Source organism: Cupressus sempervirens, chromosome 7, assembly GCF_028749045.1.
Source record: "Cupressus sempervirens isolate cs-2001-9-10 chromosome 7, ASM2874904v1, whole genome shotgun sequence".
NCBI lineage: Eukaryota > Viridiplantae > Streptophyta > Pinopsida > Cupressales > Cupressaceae > Cupressus > Cupressus sempervirens.
The window spans coordinates 595,949,555-595,970,043 of record NC_143124.1 but is presented as its reverse complement, the minus strand read 5'-3'; positions in this window follow the sequence as shown (position 1 = coordinate 595,970,043).

Here is a 20,489-nt window from a genome sequence, read left to right as displayed (position 1 = left end):
TGATACTGCAAAAGCTTATGATAGAGTTGAATGGCCTTTTCTTCACAAGATCCTAATGTCTTTTGGTTTTAGTGTCAATGTGATTAAGCTTATTATGCAAATGATATCCACAACTATAGTTGTTGTACTAGTTAATGGGAAATCTACAAATTTTTAAAAACCATCTAGGGGGTTGAGGCAGGGTGATCCTTTGTCTTTGATCATCTTTACTATAATGGTTGATTGCATGGGAAGATATATTGGGAAATTTGTTTCCAAAGGGGAAATTCAAGGATTGAGACCATCTCCTCATCCTCTTATTTGTTCTCAGGAGAAATTTGTGGATGATACCATTTTTCTAAGTATAGCTTATGTTAGGGAGGGGAGAAATCTCAAAAAGGCCCTTAATCTTTAGTCTTCTACTTCTAGGTAATTGATTAATTGGAATAAGGGTTCTTTATATTTTATTAATACTCTAGTTATCAGACAGGGAAAGATTAAAAATATTCTTGGTTTTTCTATAGGATCTTTTCCTTGTACTTATCTCAGTCTTCCCTTGGGGCCAAGTCCTTTCTAATCTTTTTGGGAGGATCTTGTTAAGAAATTCAATAAAAAACTACTAGGGTGGATAGGTAATTTGTTGAGTCAAGCTGGTAAAGTGACTCTCCTTAAAGCTTGTCTCCAAAATATTCCTACTTATGCCTTGAGTCTCTTTAGGATTCTAGTTAAATTTGTTGATACTATTGACAAAATTCAAAGGAATTTTCTTTGGTCTAGAACAAAGGAAAAGAAGAGAATGGCCTTGATTGCTTGGGCTAAAATTTTCAAGCCTAAGTTGGAAGGTGGTTTGGGTATTAGGTCTATAAGGAGTATGAATAAAGCTTTACTAGCCAAGCAAGGCTGGAGAGTTTATCAGATAACAATGAATGGAGTTCTAGCTAGAAACATAAATACCTTTTTGCAACTCCTTCTTTGTCTAATTTTCTATCTTACCCCATTATTCCTTCATCTTCTACCATTTGGGGTGTTGTTCATGGAGTTAAACACATCTTAAATAAGGGATGTAAATGGAAAGCAGGCAATGGGAAAAATATTAGGTTCTAGGATGATGTGTGGCTTCTGGATCACTTGTTGATTAAGGATTTTAAGGGTAGGACTCTTTTTGATAGATGTAAATAGATTTTTGGTGTCTTAATAGAGAATTATTAGGTTAATAGTGATTGGGTTAACCTTGTAGAGAGTAATCCAATTTTTACTAGTATCTAGTTGGCTATGAATGCTTTTACCTTGTATCCTCATAAATAAGACATTATGGTGTGGGGGATAGAATCAAGAGGATGTTTTAAAGTCTCTTCTATTTTTAGATCAGAGGATAATGAAAACACACCTTTATGGGAAAAAGCATGGACTAAAGGACTCATCCCTAAAATCAATATCTTTTTTTGGACCATGTTTCAAAACAAAATCTTAACATTGGATAATTTGTAAAAAAGAGGGGTTTATTTGGTCAATAGATGTTTTCTATGCAAAATGAAATTCAAAGATTGGAATCACCTTTTCTTAAACTACATTTTCAGCTAGAAAGTATTGAGTTACCTCCTTCTCTACTAGAATATAGATTGGGTGTAACATAATAACATTGAACAATGTTTCCAGAGTTGGACTTGCTCATCTAAGGATATGTTGATATTGGTTTCTTTTGGAAGATCTCTCTGCCTCATCTTTGGTGGGGAATTTGGAAAGAGATAAATAATAAAAATTTTAGAAATAAAGAGACTCTTGAATGGGTTCTTGGTCAAAATATAATTAGAGCTATCAAAGAGAACTTCAAATATTAGAGAAAAATGATGGATGAAATCCAAATAAGTAATCCTATGAAGACTAAAGGCAATAAAATAAAAATTGATGATTAGAGATATAATGTTAAATATAATTCTCCTCTTATGGAATGGATTAAAGGTAATTTTGATAGTTTAGCCAAAGTCTATCCTAGAAAAGCTAGTTGTGGAGATGTTTTGAGGGACTAGTCTAGTAGGATTATAGATGCTATTGCAATACCTATAGGAAAGTCTACTAGCCATAGATTCGAGACAACAATTTCCTTACATACTATGAGGATGGAAATGAAATATGGATATCAAAATCTATGGTTGGAAGGAGACTCACTCAATACAATTAATATGCTTAATAATAAGAGTTTGATAACTTGGAGCATTGAGGGAATTACATTGTTAATTAAAGACCTTATGAAAAAATTTGATAATGTTTTTATTTCTCACATATTTTGAGAGGGCACTACAGTAGCTAACTAGATTGCCAACTAAGTAGTCTATAAGGAAACTAAGCTGAGGTGGTAGGATGACTTATGTAAGGAAGTGGAGGTGATGGTAATTGTTAATTATGACAAGGAACATGCAAGAGAAGGAAATATTACTTAAGATTGAGAAATTTATTAAGAGAAGTGATGGGATTACAACAAATAGCCTAAGTATCCAAAGGAAGTACTATGGTATAATTATGATTTGTACTTGGCACATATGCAAGGTTAAAATTTCCTTGGAAATCATAAACACATTACTCTTTCTTTTGGTTATTGTTTCTCAGACAAATTGTAGGTGTAGAGAAGAACACTAGATGGGAGGGGAACCAAGAAAGGAAGAATTGAGTAACTATAAGGAATGGAAATAGGTCATCAGGCTTCTCAGTGCCCAAAAGCAAAAAATGCTAAGAAGAAGAATCCTTCTTCACAAATGAGGGTGAAGAAAGTTTTTAAAAAGAAGACCACTACACAGGGCCAGAAGGGCCTTTCTCTGGAGTCCCAGAAAGTAGCAGATGCTCCTAAGATGACTAACCAAGAACCTCAGGGTAGGGCAAGAAATGAAGGGGAGTTAGTCAAGTCTGGACCGAGCTCCCCTTTACCTTTAAATGCCTCTCAACAGATTGAGGATGACCAGGTTAAGGATAGGACCCTCATGCCTAGACAAGCAGAAGGTAAGGCTACCTCACAGAATGGTTTTTAGGAGTCTGGAATGGACAATTCCCCCAGCGTGGAAGAGCCTATACTGGGTTCCACAGAGGAGGAAAAGGAAAGAGAAAATAAGGAAATTATCATCTTTCAGGACCCAGAGGAAAACTTGGTTTCCACCAGAGAAGTAACAACCAGAACAGGAAAAAAGGAGGACTTGGTGAAAGATCTGGACCAAAGGGAAAATCTTCTCAGCACCCCAAAGAATGGTAACAAGGCTTCTAGATCCTTGAAGTTTGAAAAAAAGGGAGAGACACCCAAGAAGAATCAAATCAAAAATCCTTCTAAGGCTTCTCCTGCGGCAACCAGGAGTAGCTACAAACCAAATGTGGGCTTTACTACCAAAGTAGGTAGAAAATTAGAGAGGGAGTCTAGAGAGGAGGAGACTAGAAGATGCTTAGTGAATGGGTGCCAAAGCATGTTGAAGCATTTTCCTAAGAATAATAAATGAAGATCATCTCATGGAACATTAGGGGCCTAAATAGTGCCCATAAATAGGATATTATTAGGAATCTAAATTGAGACCAGAGATCTAAGATTTTGATGATCCAAGAAACTAAAATGAAAAAGGATTCATTGAGAAAAATTAAGTTCAGCAAATTGATGAGTGGGGAGGCATCGGACTCTAATGGAGCCTCTGGTGATCTGCTAACTTTATTCAAGACCAAATTTTTCAAGGTGGAAACAGTCTTTAATGTAGGTAACATTCTTTTTTGTAAAGTGTTCCATATCCAGTCCAACGAATTTTGGTTTTTGTTGAATTTATATGCTCCCAATAACAAGAGAGATAGAAAGTCCTACTGGTCTAGAGTAGAAGGGCTAGTTCATAATAGCAACATGAAGAAAGGAATCATTATGGGAGACTTCAATACCCCTCTTTTGGACAAGGAGAAGAAGGGTGGTCTGCCTCAGGATTGGGACAACAAGCATGACCTTTCTAACTTCATCAATCGTTTGGCTCTTTTGGATCTAGACCTTATGGGAGGTGACTTCACTTGGTCCAATAAATGCATAGGCAAGGATTGTATTTAGGTTATACTAGATAGAGCTCTCATTTCTCCTAATTGGCTACATTCTTCCTCTTGCAAGTTAGCTCTTTTACTCAGAGTTGGGTCTAACCACTCCTCTGTTTCCCTCTCGATTGTTCCTTGTGATCCCTTTAGACCTCCTCCCTTCTGTTTTGAGAAAATGTGGACTTCCCAACCTGACCTTTTAGAAAGAATTAAGGTCTGGTGGAGCATAGAAGTGGAAGGCATTACAATATTCAGGGTTGCTAGAAAACTCAACAATGTTAAAAGGATGGTTAAAGCTTGGAATAAGTTGGATTTTGGTCACATCTTCTCTCTTAAAGAGGATCTCTCTACTAATCTCTCTTCTATCCAAGCCTCCATTTAGGAAAATGGGTATGATGCCTTGAATAGGGAAGAAGAGTTGTCCATCATGTCTGATTTACATGATATCATTAGCAAAGAGGAAAATTTTTGGAGGCAAAGATCTAGAAGCATCTGGCTCAAGGAAGGAGACTAGAACTCAAAGTTTTTCCATTTAACAACTCTTAAACATAGAGCAAACAACAGGATTTCAGGCTTGAAGAAAGACCAGTGTGTGTTGACTAAGGAAGAAGATATATCAAATGAAGTAATGTCTTTTTTCTCCTCCCTTTTGTCTTGGGATCCTTTGCTCTCTAAAGTGGACCAGGATGATATTATTTCTTTTATTCCTCAGATCCTCCTACCGCACCATAATAAACTACTCCAGGCCATTCCTTTTGACTTTGAAGTAAGAGAAGCTCTTTTTTCTATTCCAGTAGATAAATTGCTTGGCCCTTATGGCTTTCCCACCTTCTTTTTCCAAATGTACTAGCATGTCATTATGAAAGATGTTGTGAAGGTGGTTCAAGAATTCTTTAGAGCCAGAAGTATTCTGAAGGAAATAAACTCTATATTCTTAGTTCTTATTCCCAAAGTGTCAGGCGCTGACACTTTGGATAAGTTCAGACCCATCAGTTTATGCAACTCCTTTTATAAAATCATCTCAAAAGTGCTCACTTTGAGGCTGCTTAAGCTTCTCCCCCTGATTATTTCTTAGCAATAATATGGTTTTGTTCTAAGTAGACAGATTCTAGACTCGATTATTATGGTGCATGAAGTGATTCACTCTATGGAAGTTGGAAAGAGAGAAGGGATGTTACTCAAACTTGACCTGTCCAAAGCTTACAATCGAGTTGATTGGTCCTTTTTGGATTTTGTGTTGAAGGCTTTTGGCTTTGATGTCAAATTGTGTAAGCTTATCTCCCAACTGGTCACCACTCCCTCTCTAGCTATTTTAGTTAATGGGTCCCCATTTGATTTCTTCAAGCCTACCAGAGGCCTACATTAGGGGGATCCTCTATCACCTATTCTTTTTATTATCTTGGTAGAATGCATTGGCAGACTCACGGAGAAGAAAAAGAAAGAAGGGAGGATCAAAGGTTTTAAACCCTCTTCCAAATGCACCCCCTTTATGCATCAGTAATTTTTAGATGACATTATTATGGGAGGAGAGGCCTCAATTAAGGAGGCAAAGGCTATGAAAGACACTTTGGATAACTACTCTAGAGGGTTGGGGCAGCTCATCAATTGGGACAAAAATTATATTTTCTTTGTCAATACTCCAGAGGAAAGACAAAAGAGAATCTCTAGAATCTTGGGATGTTAGGTGGGGAAGCTTCCTTCTACCTACCTTGGTCTCCCCTTGGGAATTACCCCTTTAGATTCCTTCTAGAATGACATCATGGAAAGGTTCAGTAAGAAAATGGTAGGCTAGAAAGGAGCCATCCTTAGCCAAGTTGGAAAATGCCAACTAGTAATATCCATCCTTCAAAACTTGCTAATATATGCTTTGAGGCTTTTTACCATAGTAGTGAAATACGCTAAGAGGATGGAGAAAATCCAGAGGGATTTCTTATAGATAGGAGCTGAAAGGAACAAAAGGTACCCCCTTGTTGCTTGGGACAAAGTTTGCCTTCCCATGAAGAATGGTGGTCTGGGAATTAGGAAGCTCATTCACCTTAATAAGGCCCTCCTGGCTAAGAAAATCTGGTGCATCTTTAGCAAAATAGGAGATTGGAGAGATAATGTAGTTAATAAGTATATAAAGAGGCCCTCTATTCAGATCACCCTCTTCAATGAGGACATCCCAAGAGGTTCTGTTGTTTGGAATGGTTTCTTAAATGCTAGGGACTTGGCTAACTCACAAGCCTCCTGGAAGTTGGGTAATGGGGAGGACATTCTGTTCTAGTCTGACAGTTGGATTTCTCAGGGCCCCCTTTTGAACAACCCTACTTATGGGTTTTAGGCTAATGATTGCATCAACCTTTATGGGCACAAAGTTAGCAATTATAGGACCGAACAAGGTTGGAGGGACCTTTCCATTATCTCAAATGACCTCAAACCAATCATGATCATGCTTAATTCCTTTTCCCTTAGCATCAATAAGGATGAATTTTTTTGGAGGGATAATGCCAATGGGATCTATTCGGTTGCCTCGGGGTACTCTACTTTATGGAGCTTAAAAGAGTCTCCCCCTTAGTCAAGGGCTTGGATCCCTGGTCTCACGCCAAAATTCAACATGTTTTTTTGGTTGGCTCTTTAGGACAAAACTCTAACCCAAGAAAATCTCATCAAAAGAGGTCACACCATGCCCAGTAGATGTGTTTTGTGTAAAGAAGAGTTGGAGACAGGCAATCATATGTTCATTCACTGTTCTTTCTCTAGGGCAGTTTGTGGCCTCCTCACCCAAGACTTAGGCCACAGCTGGTGCTATCCTTCTAACCTCCTAGACTTTTTCTGTCAATGGCATGGCTTGTTCAATGGGTCTATCTTGAAAGAAATTAGTTCTTGGATCCTACCCCATTTTTTCTGGAGCATATGGAAGGAGAGAAAAAATAGGATTTTCAGAGACAAGGAGGAGCTAGCTTTAGTTGTTGGGAGAGAGATTTTCAGCAACATAAAGGAAAACTTTTCTATGATGAAGGGGGGAGAATTTGAGATAGGAGGCAGGATCAAGGAGAAGGTTAAAGATAGTTCAAGGAAAAGATAGGAAGCCAAGTGGTTCCTTGCCCCTAAAGGATGGCACAAAGCCAACCTTGATGGAGCCTCCAAGGGCAACCCTGGCTCCTTGGTTAGTGGAGGTGTGATAAGGAATGAAAATGGAGATAGTATTGCAACTTTTTCTCTCCTGCTATGCCGCGTGCAATGTTTTAAAATTAGTTTTTGAAATTGGTGTCACCAATTTATGGCTCAAAGGGGATTCGAATAACATTATAAAGTGCATTATTGGAAACTCACATCCATCATGGATGATTGCAAATCTAATAGATGAGACTCGTGAGACCCTCACCAAATTTAATAGAATCCATGTCACACACATTTTTTGGGAAGCAAACATGGTTGCCAATAGGTTTGCAAACATTGGGGTTAGCACAGACCAAAAAATAACTTGGCTTCCTAGAATTTGTTTGCCAACAGATGTTAAAAGTGTGATTGACTTGGACAAGATCCAAGGAAGTATGAAGAAACTAAAACCATAATTATGATTATGAAGGTTTTAAGTAATAAGGGTACTTTTCGATATGGAAGCATAGGAAATCATAACTGCAGTAATTTATTATTGATTAATAGATATGCTTTGTGGGTTATTTTTTGCACTCACTTCAAGAACAATAGCAGGGCTATTTTTCTCTAGTTATTGCTTACTCTTGATGGTCTCTTTCAGTTACAAAGTGAGGAGCACATGAGTAAAGAGGGTGGCCAGTGTGCAAAAATGGTAGGCGAAAGGTGCAAAAAGGAGCCGATGGGAGATTTTGAGAAATGGAGAAGTAGGGAGAAGGTGTGGGAAAAGCTAGAAGTGGGTGGGGTTACCAATTATATCATGAAGCTGCACGATTTCGATAAGGAGATGACCAAAAGCATGGTAGGATCCTAGAAGAATGGTAGGGTGAAGGTGAATGGGGCCTACTTCTAGATAACAGAGGAGGTGATTGCAACCATCACCGAAATCCCTAACCAAGGTTTTAAATTCTTCAGGGATAAGAATCTCTCGACCAATGTGGTAAGGGAATTTATGGAGAGTGAGAAGGAACTGAAGGTGCTAAGAAAGATTGACACCTACTATGTCCCCGACTCCATGAAGAAGTGGTGGAGGTATGTTCTGAGAGCTATTATCGAGTACATCATGTTGGACCCTAGGTTTGATAGAGCTCGCACCCATCACTTTGTTATATTGAATCATTTTCAGCATAATGAAAATATTTCCTTTCCATATTATCTATTAACCTCGATGAGTAAGGCGGTGGACAGCTTCAAAAAAAAGCCCACCACAAACCCAACTCTGCATGAGGGGCTGTTGCTGCTTATGCACAAGCACTTTAAGGCTCAGACTATAAAAATCACTCCCCCTCAGGCAAAGAAGGTGGATTCTGATAGCTCTACTTACTCCTCTGACTCAAATGAAATTTAGAGCCTCAGCTCTAAGGAAGGAGGGATCTCTTCTTTAGGGAAATTAGCGACTCACCAAGCTAAAAAATTTCCCTCCCCCATAACCCCTAGCAGAAAAAGCCCTAGGGATCTTGGGAAAAAGCCTCCTAAGAAGGATGATGAGGGAGTTAGTGATGATGAGGAGGAGCTAGAGTTTGAGGAGGTGGTTAAGGAGATGCAAGAGGAAATTAAGGATGAAAGTGAAAGGAAGAAACACAAGAGGGAGAGTTTGGAGGATGTGTGCTCATAGTTTGAGGAGACCTTTGTGCTGCCCCTATCTCCTATCCACCTCCATGCCCAACTTGAGGAAAAGAAAGAGGAGAATGCAGGGTATGCAGAAGGGGAAGTGTAGGTTGACGATAGGAGGAAAGCTTGGATAAACTTTAATGTCAAGATTTCAAAGATGGGAATCTTTAGGGAGACCATGAATCCCCAAATCCTCATGGAAAATTAAGAGGAACAGAGGCTAGAAGAACTCATTGACCTAGAGATAGTGGCTATTTTGGATAGAGCCAAGGAGAAAGGGATGAACCTCTTGAACAATGCTCGTAACAGTATGATTGATAATTATAGATCAATCAAATTGCTTTTCCATGAGATGGAGGAGGTCAAAGAATAGGTGAGACATATTGAGGCAATAAGGAAAGGGATGGATGCTAACAAGAGGATGGCTTCAACTGACAAGCTCAATCTGGCGAAGAGAAGGATACACAACACGGAGAACTACAATCACAACCTTGCAAATTAGATGTTCTCTTTGTTAAGCTCCATTAATGACAATATCATCTCTCTTACGAGCTGGATCAAAGACAGATAAATACAAGATGATGAGGAAGGAAAAGATAGGGAAGAAGCTAGAAGGGAAGATGAATCCGCAAATGACTACACCATTCTTGATCAGGACTAGGGGGACCAAAGGGCGCAATAGCTGGAAGTGGAGGAGAACCAACTGGCCTTCGAGGCTACTCAGGTTATGCAAGAGCTAGAGTGAAAGAGTGAGGAATAACTCTTGCCTGCTCTTTTGTTTTTCTTTGTCTTTTGGCTTTTGGTCTGGCTTTAGGCCATGGTTTTACTTGTCTTTTTTCTTGGTCTTTACTTAGAACTCAACTTTTTGGCTGGGCTTTATGCTTATTATCAGCCTCTAAACTTTATCTTTTTTGGATGGGCTTTCACACTTATTAACAGCCTTATATGTTTTAACTATTGGGTTTCAGGATCCCTATAAAACTTGTTTATCTAATAAAAAACTATAAGGAATGGAAGGCAAATGCTCCTATATGGGAGATTCTAGAAAAAGGGAAAGCTATAACTTCTATCAAGAAACTCCATGGGTATAAGCCACATGTTACAGAGAATTTCTTCAAAAATTGGATTGAAGAAAAGGTCACTTTACATGAGGCCATGGTGAATCTATCTGAGGAATTTATAGTTGAGATTATTAGACTTCCCTTAGAGAGGCTTAAATTTAGAAAGGAGACAAGTATCTTGAATATGGCCTTTAAGATATTCTCGAAAAAAAATGAAGAAGAGAAAAATCTAGAGAAGAGTGACAACTTCTATGACCTGAGATAGATCAAGGTAATCTAGAGGGACATGTTATCGTGCATTTATTAGTACTTTATCCTTGATGGTAGAGCTAAGAGGGTCCATAAGTTTCACTTTGTTTTCCTAAATTATTTTAGGTATAAAAATAGAATCTCTTTCCTATTTTACTTGAAATACTCTTCTCTACAAAGCCTCCATGCCCATAGGAAGGAGTCTCATCATGAGATTCATGAGGGTTTAATATTACTAATAGAAAATTTTAATAAAAGCAAGGCTATTAAACCTTCTCTAGTTATGGATAAGAAGATTAAAGTTTCTGGCAATGATCCTCATTCTAAGAGAATTAAGGTCAAAAGTGAGGAAGGTACTAGTGATAGTAAGAGTATCAAAAATCCTAACAAATGGGAGAGTAAAAATAAAAATGTGAAGGAAGTTACAAAGTTTGAGAACTCTATTAATCATGATAACATAAAAAAAAATGGGGGACCTCAGCTCCAACCTAGAATGTTATTCTAAAAGAAAAGGAATTTCAACTGGAAAAGATAATGTGGAAGGTAGAAAGAATAGAATGACTAAGTCTAATGTTGGGTCAAAATCTTTAGGGGTTGATGAGGAGAAACTAAGTGTTCACCCTTCTCCTCCTAAGAGGAATGACAGTGGGGAAAAAATGGAGAAGGAAAATGAGGGTAAAGTCCTTGTTATGTAGGATAATAGCTAGAGAAAAGAAAAGAAAGAGGAGAGTACAGAGAAGAAGGATGATAACACTAAGATCCAAATCAATATAGAAATGAACTACTATCAATACTACAATTAGGGTTGATGAAGGGTGTAGAGAAGAGTCTCATTAAGAGAAATTATCCTTCCTTCATACCACTAATCTTAAAGTAGAAGCATCCCTTCAAGGTGATTATGTGATTTACAATGAAATCATGGTGCTCAAGAAAAAATTTGGGGCTATTCAAAAAGAGTTGGACCATGAACAAGCTATGAGAGCATAGCTGGAAAGACAAGTTGGTAACATTTTTGACAAACTCAAAGAGTACAACTTGGAACTTTGTTACTTAATCAAGAAAAGTGGGCAAAGAATGGAACAAGTAACATTCATTTTATGTGCACCAGTGGCCAGTTTGGGTAAGAAGAGCAATGAGGAGATTATGTCTCTCAAAAATGTTGGGGGGGGGGGAGTTCTAGAGGACCAAGTAAGAGAACTAGGTAGAGCATGAGGAAAAAGGTCATTGAGGCTCTTAAGGCTCTTGTTCTAGCTACAATTGCTATTATCCAAAGTATGACAAAGGCAGGTAAAGAGGTGCCAAATATCATTAAAGAGTTATTGTAGGTATTGGTTGTGGACGTTGGTGTGCCAGTTGCTAGTCTAGGTGGTTTTTCTAGTCTTACCTTTTTATTTTCCATCTTTGTTCAAAATTTAGGTTCTAGGTCCTTGTAAAACCTAGTTGTTTTTAATGTTTGGTTTAAACTTGTGGTTTTAGGTCCCTATAAAACCCAATTTTTGTACGTTTTTTGTTATAACTTTAGGTTTTAGGTCCTTGTAAAACTTAGTAGTGCTTAATGCTTATTTCTAGCTTTTGTTAAAGGGTTTTAGATCCCTTCAAAACCTATTTTTACCCTAATCCAAAACATATGTAATAAATAAATATTATATCAAGAGTATCTTCCATATCAAAATCAATAGAATCTAGATATGAACAAAATTATAATGTTTATCCATTTTCATGTTATTACTATGATTTACTTCCAAAGTCTAAAGAATGGGTTAATTTAAGGAAGGAAAAGGTTAAGATGAATATTCTTGAGAAGCAAGAGTGAAAGCCTTTTCCTTAGCTTGATGGTTTGTGTGATTCTTATGAGCATGTTGATTCTGAATGGTTTTATGAGATAAACTTGAAGGATTATGATCAATTCTCATAGGTTCCAAAGAGGGAATAACTATAGGTTGAGGAATGTTAGGTTGAGGACTAGTTGGTGTAGGTAAGAAAACTATCATAGGATCAACCTTAGGAAGGCTAAGTTAAAGAATCTATTCTACCTTATAATTTTTATATTATTGGTAAAGATGACCAAGATAAGAAGTGGGTGTTTCAGGAAGACATGACCAATAGAAATATATCTTAGCACAATCTTGAGGACATGAGAGTTTATAAATCAAATGATTAATAGTGACATATTGAGAATAAATGGGTAAATTATTAGCACTACTAAAGGGGAAATGTTAGATGTAGATTTGCATACATATGTTTGAATTGTATACATTGTTAACATGGTAAGGTAATTTCTTATTGAAATAATTTATAGATGGTATACTCAAGCATCTTGAGTGTATCAATTAACTATCATGAAACACTTGTTTTCAATTTGTAAATGATTACATTCAAGGATGATATGAAGTGTTCTTGTAAGAGTATATCAAAACATATTTCTCATCTCTTCATCATTACATAATGTCAGATATAAAAATCCATAGTATTCAACTAAAGTCGTGTAATAGAAGAAATTTCAACATTGGTAGATATAAGGCCGTAAACTTTAGTGGTAGACATTAAATCCCAAATATCATATAAATTGAAATAAAAATATAAATTCCAATATTTAGTGGAACACAAAATGGATCAACTAAAAATCATTTTTAGAGGTTATGTGTCCTAATGGATTATTATAAAATAGACCTTGAAGATTTCATTATGAAATTATTATTCCAATCCTTGATAGATGAAGGTAGATATTGGTTTTCAATTTTTTTTCTAGATTCAATCATCTCTTAGAGTGAGTTTCATTTTGTATTTAGTGAGCAGTATGGTGAAAGCATTTGTGTGTCCATGATAGTTGATTATTTCAAGGATATCCATATCATAAGTGATGTGTTTGTTTGTGATATAACTCTCAGATTCATGAAAGTGTTGAAGAAAATTCCTAAGAATTATCAGCCTCAAGATGATATGACATTATTCATATACCTTGGTTGCATATTAAGGAGTAAGGACCCAATGAGTTTTCATGAAGCTTATCATAATAATATGGATATTGATAAAGTATCCAAATATTGAATGATTAGAAAGATTAGTCCTGACAAGAAGATACCATGTCTAGGAGAAAATTACACCCCAGGGGTTATGTATAAATATCATGATATTTATCTACATCATGATATTTATCATTATAATGTACCAAAAACTATTTTATTTCATAGGGATAATAAGACTATCCCAAATGTAATAGTTGAACCCTATTGAAACCATTAATAGCTTAAATTTAATTCAAGATATAATTTTATGTCTTAAGAAAATGACAAAAGAGAGTAATCAACTATCTATTATGGACACAATAGAAACCATTACTTTATGTCATTATCATCTTAATACCCCCTAGTCAAATAGATCTACTTGCATCAAATCAACATATCCCTTAGGAATTGTGTCAACAATATAAAGCTATGGTTGATTCAATGGTTTATGTCCAAAAAGTGATTGATAAATCAAGGATTAATCCCCCAAGGAATGAGGTATTTTTATCATCAACCACTCAAGAGAAGTATGGATATTGTGATATATCAAATGAAGAATGTAAGAATTGAGATGGACAATACAAATTTGGATAGACAACATCCAAAATGATGGATTTGTATGAAAATTGTGAAGTTATGTTTAGTGATGAGTCCAATGATTGTGATTCTTTGTGTATAGTTGTAATTAATAAGAATTATCAATATGTCTAATTCCCTAATAACCATGATAGGTTGTATGGGTTTGGAATGGAATCATTTGTGTTTCCTAATTATGGACAAGATATTAATGATATATTTGATGAATTAGTTTCTCAAAATAAAGACAATGAATAAATATAATTTAGAACAAAAGAAAACTTGTTTTGTGAATAAAGGAGGGATATTGTGTTTCCAATTGAGTAACATTTCAATAGAATCCATATTTCATTAATTTAAGAGATTATAGATAAAGGCCAAATAGTATATTCCCATAGTAAATCTAATGATAATTTTCATGTTATTACAAACCCTTTAAAATGATGAAGTATGGGAAGATCATGAGAATCCCTACTATAGATATTTTAAAGGAATATTCCATGTTTTAATAAATACCTTGTACAATGATGAGGCATCTCTAGATGATAAATTCTTATTGTATTATGGTGAAGACAAAATTGCTAATGAAATTGATATATTGGATTTTAAGTAAGTGTGATAGTTGATAGATCTATTGTAGGGATATGATCTAATATACAAGGCATAAAATCATCAAGAGTTTCCATATAAAATAATTGTGCCTCAAAAATATTTTTTACAATAGAGAATAAAAATATCATACCTATGTGTTTTGTAAGAATATTCCTCAATGTTGATAAAATGTAAAATTTTCCTAAGGCAATGAATGTAATGCCAAGAACTAGAAGCTCAAGAGATAGCACAAGATAGATAAGAAAAAATATGATCAATTGATCAAGTCAATAATTATCAAGAGTACAATTTACCTAATTGATATTTAGATGAATATAAAGTAGGTGTGCTTCAATATGTAGGAAATGCATAACAACTAGGAGTGATGATAAAGATAACCTATTAACTAGACAAGGTGTAATCACATGTCCACTAAACATGGATCATCTTGTATTATGTAACAAAGTATGTGCAACATGTACACTATTGAGAGGATGAAAATGTGTGATAATAACATAAAGGTGGACCTCACAAATAACAAAGCGTGAGACAACAACTAAGTGCATGTGGACTTCTCCTACACCATGTCTTGAAATAGAATGCAAACTTCTAGGTGTCTAAATGATAAGTAAAATGAAAAGGAACTATTCTAAGTAAAATTAAGTAAAGTTTCATTAGTAATATTTAATTACACTAACACCCCCCTTGAGCTAAACTTAGGGGAAAACACTTAAGCTTACAAAAGATAGATGATAATACATGATGGGTCCTAGCTACTAGGCTATGTTAGGTACCCATGTAGAATATGAACATGCAAAAGATATGCAATGAAATCTCTCATTAAGTATCCAAGAGGGTAATTTTCTTAGGAAAATTCCTTTCCTAAAAAGAGATATGAGAAAAAAGATGCATAATCTTCCATAGAAAGGAAACAAGAAGATATAGCACCCCCTACTTCCCTATAATTTCCTCAAAGAATTATGAGATCTTGAAGAAAAAGACAGTTCAATGCCTACAAATAAAATTTCTCCCCTTAGGAAAAAAATAAACCAAGTAAAAATGTGAGAATTATTCCCATTAAGGATGGGAAGAAGGAAGGGGAATCCAAATAAAGTATGATGTCTCTAAAGTTTGATGTTGTGTTTCCATGCCCTTGGTTGATGAAGTTGCTATGAACCAATTAGGATCAAGAATAATAGAATAAGATGAAAAGAAAGAAATCAATGGTAACTAATCCATGTAAAAATGTAATCCAAACTCCAAAGACAAAGATTCCTCCTCAAAAGATGAAGTAGAAAGAGAAGAAAAGAAGCCCCCTCTCAATGTAGAAGGCACACCCATGAAAGATAGAAGTTGCACCAAAAAAATGATTCTCCTTAGGAAGAAATGACATGTAGGTGTATCAAAGAATCACCCTCAATTAGCACAAAGAACTCTCAAAATGTAGGAGGTCTATTATGATCTTGGTGGGTGGCCTTCACTAGTACCTCAGGATTTTGGTGTAATGGTTTGTACCATGTGGTATCAAAGCCTCCACCTAGGTTTGAGTCTTAGAGAAGGTGGCAATGTCAACATTAAAACGTTCATCTGAGGCTCATATAGCCAAGGGAGGGCCCACCATATGGGCGCACATCTAGCTTAGAGTCTGGACTACAGAGCATGGTGGGATGCTATGATCCTAGTGGGTGGCCTTTACTAGCACCTTAGGGTTTTGGTGCAATGGTCCATACCAATGTCTTAGGAAACTAAATAGGAATCTCATCACATTAATAAAATTAATTCAAATCATGCAATGTTTCATTTCAAGTGAAGTTTGAGACTCACCAATGTCCATCTCCAAAGATTCAAATGTCTTCTCTAAATTTAAAAAGACATCCTCTAGATATTGTAAGAAAGTATCCATAATCATACCAAACTCAAAAGAAAGATAAAGAGGAGAATCATGAGTATTAGAGTGTTCTATCACAATAACTAAAGCAGGGTCATCCTCAAGAGGGAGAAGATTAATATCAACAATGAAGTCTTCCAAATCCTTAATGTATGACTCCACAAATAAACTTCTAATGTCTATCATGATGTCATCCTGAGGAATGCTAAATCAAAAGGAATATCATGTTGTACTAAATCACAAGAAATGATGACTAGAATAAAACAAGAAACATCAAGAGAAACAACAGGAGAAGTACATAGGTGCTATAATTGTTTGGAGTGGAGGAACATTTGTATCTCCATACAACTCCCAAATAATGGTCCAAAGATCATGAATAATCTTCATCCTTTTTTTGGTAGGCATTAAGGGAATCCAGAACATCTAGCGGCCATAACTTTTCTCATAGATTCCTAATCAAAAGGAGAAGGAAAACTAGGTGCAATCAGTTTTCTCAAAATCCATGTTTTGCCAAGGAAAATTCTAGGTGACTAACACAATACTGACAATGTAGTAGATGTCAATATAGTCAATGACATGATGGAGATTCATCATCAATATCTCTCAACTATGCATGCCCAATGTGAGGCAATGTTAAACTAAAGATTATGCATCTTGGTTGTCTTTAATGTTGGAAGAGGTCAAGACAATAAACGAGTCTAGATTTGATCAACACTTAATCCACGTGCATGATGTTGTCTCTTAGATGAGAGAAGTGGATAGGGGTTATCATTATGTGTAAAGCCACATGCTATGCATTCCCAATGTGAGGCAATGTTAAACCAAAGATTATGCATCTTGGTTGTCTTTAATGTTGGAAGAGGTCAACACAATGAATGAGTCTAGATTTGATCAACACTTAATCCACATGCATGATTTTGTCTCTTTCATGAGAGAAGTGGATAGGTGTTGTGGATTTTTTCCTTAAAATTAGGTGTCCACATGAATAGCCTCTCCAATTTGATGAAAAATCTATGATATGATCTGAAACTTTTCTTTGCCTGATCCTAATTTGCTTCACTGGCAATTTTGAGGGACTATCTCTAATAGTGTTGCCCAATTCAACTTGCACTTTGATTAGCTAACAAAAGAGATTGATCTAGCCCAAAAAAAAAATTGTGCCCCATAGAAAATTGTAGAATAATAATGATGAAAACAAATGTAGAGAAAAAATAAATTGAAATATTATTTTTTAATAACTTTTTTGGATATGTACCATCAATTTGTAGATTGAGTTACATTCAAATTCAATTTGTAAACTAATTTAGCCACAAATTTGACTTTTGCTAAATATAGAAAAATTTATAGTCAAAATTTATGGTAATGATCGCCCTAATATAATGCTGACGTCCAATCTTGCATAAAATACTTCCATAAAAATGTTGATCTGGGGATCTAAATTGTGGCCCTCTAAAAGATGAAGCAAAATGTTCTCCAATGATTATGCAATGAAACACTCCTTTGATTTTGATATGATGGAAGAATTTTCCTTGAGCTTGATATAGTATAATAATTTACCTAATATAGTGAATGTAATACCAAGATCTAGAAGTTCAAGAGATAACACAAGATATATTTAGACAAAATGGTGTTGCCTAACTGATATTCAGATTCATATAACGTAGATGCGCCTCAATATATAGGTAATGCATGATAACTAGGAGTGGTGATAGAGATAACCTATCAACTAGATAATGTGTAATCATGTTTATGTTAAAACTGGACCATCCTTCATTATATAACAAAGTGTGTGCAACAATGAGAGAATGATGAGGTGATAAGAACACAATGGTGGAGCTCACAAATAACAAGGTGGGAGACAACAACTAAGTGCAAGTAGTCTTCTCTTACACCAGGTGATAAAATAGAATGAAAACTCTAAAGTGTTTATATGACAACTAATATGAAAACATAATATTCTAAGTAAACTTTAATAAAGTGTAATTAGTAATATTTAATTGCACCAATAGTCTCAATTAACTTGATGATCTAATGTTTCCACTTTCATATTTAAAGACCTTTGTACATTTGTCTTAGCCAAAAAAAGGATAAAGACACATGTATCTTTCAATTTCTATATTAAGAAAAGGGTGTTTTATTATCTGAAAGGTTAGAAATTGTAATGTCCACTTTTCCAAGATTAAATTTAATGGTTATAGAACTAATATATAAGATTAAATAAATAAATGAACAACAAAATATAGTTATAATTATAATAATATTAATAGAATTAAATTAAAATACTTGTTCATGTGTAAAAGCTTTATTGGGGTTAGTGATATTTGTTATCAATCTTGAATTGAAGTTACACATCATTTAATCATTTAGACTCGTCACTCTAAAATGATTGGAACCCCTCATAGTGTTTTTGGGAGAAATTCCCTTACACTCACATGGAGTTTGATGACTAAACACATAAATATATTTCTATTATTATGAGTTAAAACACATTCTTAGGTTTTTAGGACAATGGTGCACTAAGAAGTATTATTGATTTTACAAGAATAAAAATAGATTTAGAAAATGAAGTCATTAGTTTAAGCCATAAACATGACTCTCATGCTTGATTCAACTCTAGAAATTCAAAAGATAGCAAACAAAAAAAGTGTTTGTCAAAATGTTTGCAGAGTAAGTTAGGGATAGAAATGTTATTTAAACATGAGATATGACATAACTGAAGTTTTTTTATCAACAATAGATTCTATCAAATGACAACTATAATCTCATCTACTTGAGAAATAGTTAGGAAAAATTTGCAATATAATTTTTATGGTTTAAACTTTTGGTTTCAGGTCCCTGTAAAACTTGGTTTCTTTGTTTAAAACTTTAGGTTTTAGGACCTTTTAAAACCTGGTAGTGCTTAATGCTTATCTTTAGTTTTTTGTAAAGGGTTTTGAGTCCCTTCAAAACTTGATTTTACCATAATCTAAAACATGGAAAATTATCAATTGCTCATTCCACATTTTTATTTCCTAAAGGATGTTGATTACACACATGTTTGCAAATTGCATATTAAGCATTCACCTATGAAAAATGAAGAATTATGCCAAAGTTATAGATAGAAAGAAGTTTCTTGTGTTTAAAGAAATTAGTCCCAAATACTACGAAACTAGTGTAGGACCCCTACTATTATGCACTTAATTGAACCCTAACTTTATGTGTGAGTGTCTCTTATTAGAAGGTTAGGAGGGCTAAATATGATCTTCTATGAGAAATTGAAGGAGAATTACTCATTAGCTTTCCATGTGGCATTCATATGTAAGTCATTATTGGATGTTAGCATTAGTTGAGGTATTTTGAGACCTATTCATGGTTGATATATATTTTTATCTATTTTTAAGCTTAGATACATAATATTGGGTTGTATTAGGTTGGTATGTTTAAAATTAAATGATCAAAGGGCATGTATGTCATTGCTTTAGTGCAACCTATGTTGACAACTCTTTTATGTTCTTTCCTTATTAGGGATGATTGATCTTATGGTCATTATGGTAGAAATATGTCACTTTTACCTTCATGACTATCATTAGGAATTGCAAATGAAAATTGTATTAGGTTAAGAAGTGCTTGCATGGTAAAATCATTGTATGATGTTAAATTTATTGAATGAATTATTGTATTAGAAAATTTATGAGAATATCTATGGGAGATGTTACATCAATATATTAATGTCTTAATATTGAGACTATATTAACAACACTATATGTAATGATTGTATCTAATGATTGACTAATGAACCTATGTTGACACCCTTATGCATGCATTCTAATCACTCGACTTGTGATCTTATGGATTAGGCACCCTACCTTATTGTGATTTACCTCATAAGGATAATTGAGTATTTAAGTGACTTAATTTTGGCTATTATTTGATAAGGCTTTAGGTTGTGATGAATATATTTTGTATGAGATATTTTGAATATGGAACTTTAGTTGATATGATGTGATTATAGTTTTAATGTGAATAATATATACTGTTAAGTGGAAAATTTTGTATTGAACTAGCGAGGGAGGGTGTTAGGCTCCTCTCAAAGCTTGTCATGGCATATGATACATTTTTATTTAGTATTTGATACATCATATTCATGTATGATGAATTTAGACTATATTGGTAGGGATTGGTAGCTTAGAGTGTGATGCTTTTACATTGTGATTATATATTTCACTTGTGTTGAATTACTATCCATGCATCCTAATTTACTAGATATATTTGTTGTTATGATTCTTCACCTAATATTTTGATGTTTATCTCATGTTGATAGTGTTCATGATTTTGCCAAAGTTTATTAAATTGGAAAAATATAATGTTATGATG